The sequence below is a fragment of the Castor canadensis genome, chromosome 8, assembly GCF_047511655.1.
Source record: "Castor canadensis chromosome 8, mCasCan1.hap1v2, whole genome shotgun sequence".
Lineage (NCBI taxonomy): Eukaryota > Metazoa > Chordata > Mammalia > Rodentia > Castoridae > Castor > Castor canadensis.
Window position 1 is genome coordinate 20014250 of NC_133393.1, and position 9154 is coordinate 20023403.

The 9154-nt window shown below is 52.5% G+C and overlaps 1 long non-coding RNA gene across 2 annotated transcripts; it reads left to right on the top strand.

Moving 5' to 3' along the window:
• Positions 1-221: 221 nt before the first annotated feature.
• On the top strand, positions 222-8807 carry LOC141425646 (uncharacterized). Of its 2 annotated transcripts, none has more exons than XR_012450670.1 (3): positions 222-361; positions 1943-2084; positions 4801-8807. It is a non-coding gene; the product is annotated as an uncharacterized lncRNA (long non-coding RNA). The 2 variants fall into 2 exon arrangements; XR_012450671.1 differs by lacking the exon at positions 4801-8807 and adding an exon at positions 2996-4419.
• The last annotated feature ends 347 nt before the right edge of the window (positions 8808-9154 follow it).

The following is a 9154-nucleotide window of genomic DNA, read 5'->3' on the forward strand; positions in this document are numbered from 1 at the left end:
GTGCTTGTCCTCGTGTCTACCCGTTCTCCCAGCTCCAGTCATAAAGGTCCCTTGAAATGCTGCCAGCCAAGTTTGAGTCCAAACGCCCAGCACACTCAGTTTGTACCTTTCCAATAGCACATCGTGTGTCCTGTCTCTTATTCTAGCGATCTGTTTACTAATCCCGTTGTAACCAGATTAGAAAGTCCTTGAGGCAGAAAAAAAGTCTGCTTCTCCTTTGAGGACTCCTCCCACCCCACCCCAACTCATCCCTCACAGGCCAAGCCTGGCACCAAAGCTGATGTTCAATAAATATTGGGTGTATTGAAATGATTTCCTGCCCTTGGACAGTTTGCAGGCCGGTGGAAGAGACAAACACATGGTATGTGGGGTTAAATAATAACTGAAGCTAGCAGGTGGTAAAGTACCAAATGTGTGTAACAGTTATAGGGACTCCGGAAGGAAGAAGGGGGTGATGTGAAAGAGATCCCAGGAGGTTCTAGGCCCTGAGCTCTGCCTGTGTGTGTGTGTGTGTGTGTGTAGGAGGATAGGGGAGGGGTGGAGGTGACTCATTCTGGTTGACATCACCACAAAACAGCTTTCATGCTGGGCACTTTACATGCATTATCTCTGATATTTAAGGGGGGGGGGGGTTGGCAGGGCTGGAGGGGACAGTATCCAAGCCTCACCCACTCAGAGCCAACCCAAGCATCAGGGCAGCCTTGGATGTGGGCTCCCCACCCTCAGTCCCTGGGCACTGCCTGTTCCCTGTCCTGCCACTCCTACATACTACACCCAAGAGTGCCCAGCACTGCCCGGTTCTGGATGCACGCTGGTCCCACCCTGGTGAACAACTGGCTGTGTGACCTTGGGCAAGGCACTTCCTCACCGTCATCTGTCCCTCCCTTGCAGTTCTTACAGGCTGTGGCTCTGTGAGTCAGTGGCCAAGGGATGCTTGCCACCTCCCCTCCGTTACCTGGGTGGCTGCCCCCCTCCCCCACGCATGCACACTCATTGCTCCCTCCCAGTCTGGAGCTGTGAGAGGAACACTGGGTACAGAGTGTGAGAAGGGTTGGTTGGGTTCCTGGGGTTGCAAAAGGAACAGCGGGACTTTCCCTGCAGTGCTGAGCTGTGGGAGAAGTGGGGGGAGGAGGAGGCAGGGCCAACCTCCGAAGAACCTCTGCTCTCTTCCCTCCCCTTCTCAGGGCTCTCAGCTCTCAAAAAGGCTGGTACAGTTTGTTACGCTGGGGCCGGAATGTACCGTGTGTTTCATATGGCCTCTGTCCAGTCCTACACTGACCACTTTATATTTATACTTCCTTCCCCAGCCGGGGCATCCTGCTGTCAGTCACTGGCCCTCATCTGCCCACCTCCCCCCAAGCCCCAAGGGTCATGAAGTGAGTCCCCACAGCCTGCATGGGGGTGGAGTGAGAGGGTGGGGTGCAGAGAGATCCCTTGACAAGTTAGAAGACTCCAGAAGGGAGCGTTCCCCCCCTTCCCCATTCCCGTTCTTTCTCCTGTCACAGCCTCTGCAGCTGTGGCATCTCCAAACTGGATCTACGGGATCTCTGGATCTTTGAGATTGAGCCCCTCCCCTCTCCTTGCCACCCGGGTTCACCAGGACTTTAGTAAATATTCCTGAGCCCAGCTGGCCAAGTGAAGCGCTATAGAAGTTACCTCCAAAAGCTTCTCTCCCCACTAGTCACAGGACACAGGGCATAGGTGGGGGCCTGACAAGGGGCAGAGGTCTACCTACCCTCTCACCCCAGGAGTCAAGTCCTCATTGAAATTGCAAAATGCAATTTGACATGTGGCTATTTTTTCTTCTTTCTTTTCTTTTCATTTCTTTTCTTTTCTTTTCTCCTTCCCTCCTCTCTCCCTCCCTTCTTCCCTTCTTTCTTTCCTTCTTTCCTTCCTTCCTTCTCTCTCTCCTCTCTCTCTCTTTTCTTTTTTAACTATGTAGCCCAGGCTGCCCTGGAACTCGTGATCCTCCTGCTTCACACTCCTGAGTGCTGGGATTACAAAAGCACCCCCCATACCTGACTGACACTTGGAGATTTCTTAAGGATTTTCTGAGTTGTGATCAGTTGAAGTATTCAGAGATGGTATGGTTTGATCTGGCCTTCTTCCCCCCCCCCCCCCCCCCCCCCCGCACCGCATCACATGATAGTATCACTGGCCCTGAAACCTGGAGGCTTTGAAGGCCACACAGCATGGCAGCAGTGACGGTGAATGGTCAGGCCTACCAGCCATGGGTTTGGCTTGACTCTTGGCCAGCTGGCCTGGCTGCTGCCCCTCACCTCCACCCAGAGATAAATGGCCTTGTATTGATTTGACACTGGGATTCAAAAAACAAGTGCCAAGCCTGGGTTCTGGGACTCTGAAGTCAGCTCTTTCTGTGGCACCCAGTGACACAGTGACATGGCCTTTCATAGGACCTGTCCTCAGCAGGGTGTTGGGAAGAATCAACCCTATGCAATACTTGGCATATGTATTGGGCTGAGTCCACTTGGCTTTCATGCCCTAACTCAATGTGAGTTTAAGTTTCCTTAAAGTAAGAGGACCTGCACCCATTGTGCTGCTGGGAAAACTGAGGCCAGAGCAGCCAAGAGCAAGGGTTGGTGACTGCTGTCTGAGATGCTATGCTTCCTGTTCCATGGCTCTCCTGAGATGGGGGAGAAAGAACTTCCCAAGATGTCCTGACCTGGTGACATGTGGCCTCTACCCAACCTTATCGCCTCGGGAGAGGATCACAACACCAACTCCTCATGCCACCCTCAGTCACCCCAGGGCATGGAGCTGAGGCACAAGACGCCCCATATTTGGCCTGTCCTGCTCTCTGGCTTCCTGTCCTCAGTGGTTCTCTTGAGCACATTGTGTTCTCTAAGCTGCTCCTTCCTCTGAGTTGTTTCTTCTTCCTCTTTTTCCTCTCTTCTCTCTCCTGCTCACTGAGAGCTCTGTTTATATGCCTCCCTCCATCTGTGTTTACTTTTATTTTTGCTTTTTGCATTTCCAGTCTTCTGGGAAGTTTCTCAAGGTCCTTTCTTCTTTCCTCTGCCCCCTTCTAATTCCTGAGGAAGCATCTTCTCCTCCTACCCCACCTGCCGTGTCTCACCAGATCCCAGGCTTCTGCAAGTGTCAGATTGACTTTAGTGGGCACTTATCCAGCACCTACTGTGTGCCCCAGAAATTAGATTAAAGGTGGGCCTGAGCATTTATTAAAGCACCTATTGTGTGTCCCAGGAATTGGGCTTCAGCCTAGGGAATCTCTAGATTACTTGGGAAAATACGCAAAAGCTGGTCATGCAAAGGCCTTGGGAAGATGGGACCTGGGTGCGGCCAGAGCAGAAGGCTCAGCACCCCCCACTCCCCACCCCACCCCTGAGGAAGTGAGTCTAAGGGGAATGAGCCAGGCTGACCGAGGGTGCAGGGTGTACCAGGTAGAAGGAACAGAGTGTGTAAAGGCACACAGGCAGGAGGTGGCCGGTGTTCTGCAGAGGGCGGGCACTCTGAGTTGTTTGGTCTGGCTGGACATGGAGTGCAGGTTGGGGAGCCCAGGAGATGAGGCCAGAGGCAGGCAGGCCCAGATGGTGCAGTACCTCATGTTCCAGCCAGGGTTGACCTTTATCCCCCAAGCAGGCGGAAGCCCAGGCAGCCCAGGCAGCCTCATGGCTCTGTAGCCTGGGAGCTTCAGGGCTGGGCTGGGGCCAGGCCCAAAGTGTTCAGCAAAGCCTCCATTAACGCACATTTACTGCCCTTTGGCTCGGCAGGCCTGTGGGAGAGTCAGTCACTTAAATACAACGCTGTTTCCAAGCACAGTCGTTCATTCATTCGCTAGTGCTTAGCAAGCTCTGATGTTTGCCGGGTGCTGCTCTGAACACAGGTCACTGAACCCTGCAGAGGTCCCAGCTCTCAAGAAACTTATAGCCTTGGCAGTTGAGGATAGATACAGGCCATAAACAAACAAATGAAACAAATTAGCAAGATAATTTGGGATCATGATAAGTGCACAGGAGAAAATAAAAGTGCTGCAATTGAGAGAGACAGGGTGATTGGGCCTTAGGGAAGACTGATCTGGGGGAGGCCCAGAGAATGGGAACATGGCTGAGGGGCCTGGGCACAGGAAACAGCACATGAAAGGGCCCCACAGCATAAAAGCGCCCCTGGGGTTTTCCGGGGCTATTAAAAAAAAAAAAAGGTGGGGTCAAATTCATTACTCCCTGACAATGCTACGCAAAGATTATTAGGCCCATTTTGTAGAGATGGAAACTGTGGCTCAACATGGTTAATTAAGTTCTTCGCCCCCAAATCACAACTCATAATACAAGTTTAGCTCTAAATTTACTGCTCTATTTTTCTACCAAAGTGTCAGGTATAGAAACCGTGCATCCTAAATTATCTAGGAAGTTCCCTTTTCCCTTTTCTGATGTGTCCATCATCTCCTCGACAGTCATCATCTCCTCGACAGTCATCTTGGATGGTCTCTGTTCCAAATCATGACCTCAAGCTCTGTCTTAATCATGTGCAACCAGGGGGATTCTAGACTACCCATTCACCATGGTGAGCCTCAGTTCCCTCATCTGTAAACAGGGAAAGTAACAGTTATATCATTGGCTTGCTGGGGGGTTAAATGAGGTTATTCATGGAAGCATATCCCGGAACACAGTGCACGTTCAATTAATGGTGGCCCTTCCCTTCCCTTCCCTTCCCTTCCCTTCCCTTCCCTTCCTTTCCTTTCCCTTCCCTTCCCTTCCCTTCCCTCCACCTCTCACCGCTCTGCTGGGCTCCCACACTGACACATCTTGTACTTCCTGTTTCCAGGGAAATTCCTTACCACTGGACCACACCCACCCTTGAGGACCTCCCGATCTCTTTGGGCAGAGCGGAAGGCAGACAGGGACAGGGACTCTGCAGCAACAATCCCCAGCTTCGCATGCTCCAAGAGCCTCTGAGGGGAAGGGGGCCATGCTGCAGGAGGGTAGCTCCCCTGTACTCAGAGGTCTGGTGCGTGCTGCAGGGACAAAACACTTTTCAGAGGAGGTGGGGATCCCATGGACTACGTGACTCTTGCCCCTCCAGCTGCATGCTCCAGGACAGAGACCCCTCCCCACCGTCCCCCCCAGCCTTCCCCTGCTTCCTTCTCTGGCTGCTGAGAGGCCTGTCACCTTACACACGCAAGCATACAGACACTGGCGCCCCTCCCAGACACCCCTGAGAGGACCAGCTGCAGCTGGGAGTGGGGGTTGGTTGGCCGAGTCCTGCCAGCCTTCCCTCTGTCCCTCCCTCCTGTGCCCCCAACTGCTAAGCTGCCACAAGGTTTAAAGGTCCTTCCCTCTGCTGGGTGGCAGTAGCATGGCTTGGGTTATTTTCAGCAGGGATGGGAGGAGGGCACTTTTTTCCTTGACTTTCACTGGGGTTGACCCCCACCCACCAGCCAAGACACGCCTGGCCTTCAGAGGCTGGTTTGGAAACCCCCTCCCAGAAAGAGGAAATTGGCGTTTTCTGTTCCTTCCACTTACCAGGACAGGAGTGGCGGTCGGTTCTGTGCTGATGGGAAAGTCTAGGTTCCCAAGCCCATGGGCTCCGCCTCATCCCTGCTCTCTGTATCCCCATAAATCTGGGGCACAAGAGACTCAGGCTGTCCAGAGTCAGGTGCCCAGGCCATGGGTACTGGGACCCAGGGAGCCAGGCACTCTGAACTGCATGGGGCACGAGGCACCTTGGGTGTTTCCACGTGTGCTGGTTCTGTAGTCCATGGAGCTGAGTTAGTCTGGTCTATGTGCTTTTCTGCAATGCTTTTTAGACACTAGCAGCTCTGTCTTCAGGTATAGTCTCCTTAAGGTACATTCTGCATATGTACAAATGCACAGCTCTAAAGTGTACGGATGATGAATTTGGACAAATGCCCGTGTAGCAAGACTTGGAACCTTTTCACCCTCCATCAGTTTCTGAGTGCTTCCTGCCAATCAGTCCCCACCATCACCACAGATCAATGGATACGCACGCACATGAGCATTTTACAAAGTTGAAAGAAACAAAGCTGCTATCATTAAAGAAGGAAGTGAATGATACAATTTTTACTGTGGAAAGAAGTCCTCAAAAAAGGAAGGTTATTTGGCCTGGAAAACAGAAGGCTTGGAAGTTATCGTGACCCCTTAACCTTGGGCCAGTTGGCTTGGTTCACTTCTTGGAACAGAGAGGCTGTGAGTAGAAAGGGAGTGAAGGAGAGGCCGAGCAGGGCTCCTTGGGGTCTAACTGACTCATGTTCTTCTGATAGAGGTACCCACTCCCCCCAGTCCCTCACCAACCACAGCAGTTTTCCACAAGGCCAAGGTTGCGAGGAGAGTGCTTAAGGCATGTGCCCTGAGATAAGGAGAGACGTCTGGGCCCCTGCTGGTTGTTTGTTTTTCCTGCCTCCCCTTCAAGTTGTTTATGATTCAAGGCCTCCTTTACCCTTCACTCTGAAGCTGAGGTTTTCAAAATGGGGTGGTAGGAGAGAGGCCTGGGCTCCTCCTGCCTTCCTGTCTTCTTTCCCAAACACCTACTTGAACACCTACACGGTTCTGCTGCTCCTGCCAGCTTCTGGCTGAGATGTGCGCTCGCTGACTATGAAGTCAGAGTTGGCATTCCCAGGAGCAAAAGTCCTGCTACCCACTTCACAGTGGAGATGAGGACCTAGGGGTGACTTACTCGGTGACAAATAGCTTGCTGCTGGCAAAGAAACAGGACCCCTGATTCAGCTCTAGCCAGGGGAAGAAAGCCCAGGGAAACAAACCCACACAGCCCTTCTCCCCTGCAGCTCTCTGGGGCTGCAGAAAGGCACTGGCCTGCAGTCCAAACCCTTGCTTTTATTCCAGATCTTTTTGAATCACTTCCTCTCTCTGACCATCCTTGGGCAGGGCCTTCACAGGAGGCCTGCTTCGTCAGCCACTGTTGAAGTGAATTCTCATATATCCTTAGGCCCCTTTGGACTTTCGGAGGCAGTTCATCCTTCTTCAGGGCCTCCAAGAAATTATGTCTTACTGCTGGGTCGGAGGACCAGGACTGAGCATCAAATTGGAGCACTTGGCCAAGGCAGCAGCCCTGGGAGGTGTGACCTCAGGAAAGATGAGAGGGAGGACTGCTCACCTCACCTGTGCCATTGTCATTCACAAACACCCAGACAGAACTCCTCCCCTAACAAACACAAATGTACACTTAAGCTGAGCCACAAACAGCAGCCAGCTTGCAAAAAAATGCATCCCACTGTCCCCGGGGTGGGCATCACCCACAAACAAGTACATTGATTGCCTAGACATACTCAGGGCAGCACAAGCTCACACTTGTGGAGTCAAGGATATGCCAGGGAAATGTGTCACCAGCAGAGTACTCAGATTGCTGGCTGCTTCTGGATTTATATCAAACTGGGATCTATTCTAATAATTTTCTTCCTGAAGCCCTGTGGGAATTAGAGAATGCCTCGAGATCTGTGGGTTCACTCCAGGACAGCACCCTGCCTAGGTGACTTACAGGAATGGGAACTGGGGGCAGAGGGGATGGGGGCACAGTAAAGACTCTGTCACTCCTGTGCACAGATGTCTCTGCAGTGCTGTGGTTTGTGGGACCAAACGTCAGGCTAGTCTTCTAGGCTCTCAGGGTTGCACTTCTCACCTCCACCTCTTCCTATTTCCTATCCACTCTTCCAGGCCGTGTTCTTCCCCATAGAGGGGGTGGGAAGCCCTAAGTTCAAATGTGCAGCTCAAGCTGATAGCAGGGCTCAGGGAGGCCAGCTCCCTCTCATGATGGCTCTCTCAGAGTCCTGCAGAGGCCAGTCAGGTGGAGGGGTGATGTCTGTGACATAACGGCTAGATCCCCAAAGCCTGGATTCTACTCCACCCAGCTTGGCTTTAGTCACTAAGCCCAGAGCGTGTACCTGGTGTGTGCTGAGGTGGACAGGTGGGTGAGGGGTGGGTACAGAAGTGAGCAAGGCAGGGTGTGGTGGCACACACCTGTAATTCTATATGGAGACAGGAGGATGGTGATTCAAGAACAGCCTGAGAAAAAGTTAGACCCTACCTCAAAAACTGGTTGGGCATAATGGCCTATGCCTATGGTGCCAGCTGCTCAGGAGATAGAGATAGGAAGTTTGAGGTCTGAGACAGGCCTGGGCAAAAGCGCAAGGCCCTATCTGAAAAACAATCTAAAACAGGCTAGGGGCCTGGCTCAAGTGGTAGAGTTCAAATCCCATAATCAAAGAAGGAGGAAGAGGGGGAGGAGGAATAGGAGAAGAAGAAGGAGGAGGAGAGAAAGACACAATGACTGTCTCCAAAGAGCCTGTGTGTGGGGGGCCTGGGTAGCACCACAAAGGCAGAAGAACAGAAGGACTCCAAGAGTGGAGCTCAGACACAGCAAGCTACATGCAGAGGACATCACCTCTGCCTCCCTGAGCACACAGACACCACCCACCTCACCCTCCTGCTGTTTTGGTGACCAACACCACATGGTGGCCCAGAACAGAAACTTGTGGGCCACCCAGATTCTGCCCCCTCCTACCTGGTCCCATCCCTCCTGCCCAGTCCTTCACTGGCATCTCTGCATTGGCATCTCTCAGCCCCTCCCTTCTAATGGGGGGAGGAGTCTGCACCCCAGGGTTATACCATCTCCTCTGGCTATCCTCCACACCACTGCTTGAACAGTCGTCCTCGAACACAAAGCTCGTCTGTAACTTCAACTGGCTCCCCATCACCATCAGAATGGAGGCTCTGACTGGCATGGTGCTGCCAGCCACCTGCATAGCCTGCAACTCTTGACCTGTCCCTAAGAACACTTTGGGCTCTGGCCTCACTAAATTCTTCCTGGTTCCCAACTCACCAGGCTGGCGTGTGCCATTCCTGGTGCCTGGGATGCCCTCGTTGACCCAGCAAGGTCCTTCTTATCTTGCCAGATCACTGGTGGGTTTTGTTGTTTTTTTGGACTGTAGTTTTGAACTTAGGGCTTCATGCTGGCAAAGGAGGCGCTCTACCACTTGGACCGCCACATCTCCAGTCCATTTTGTTCTGGTTATTTTGGAGATGGGGTCTTGTGAACAATTTGCTTTAGCAGGCAAATCTTCCTGATCTCAGCCTCCCAAGTAGCTAGGATTACAGGAATGAGTCACTGGCACCTGGCCCTTATCACTGGCTTTTTTACTTTGAAC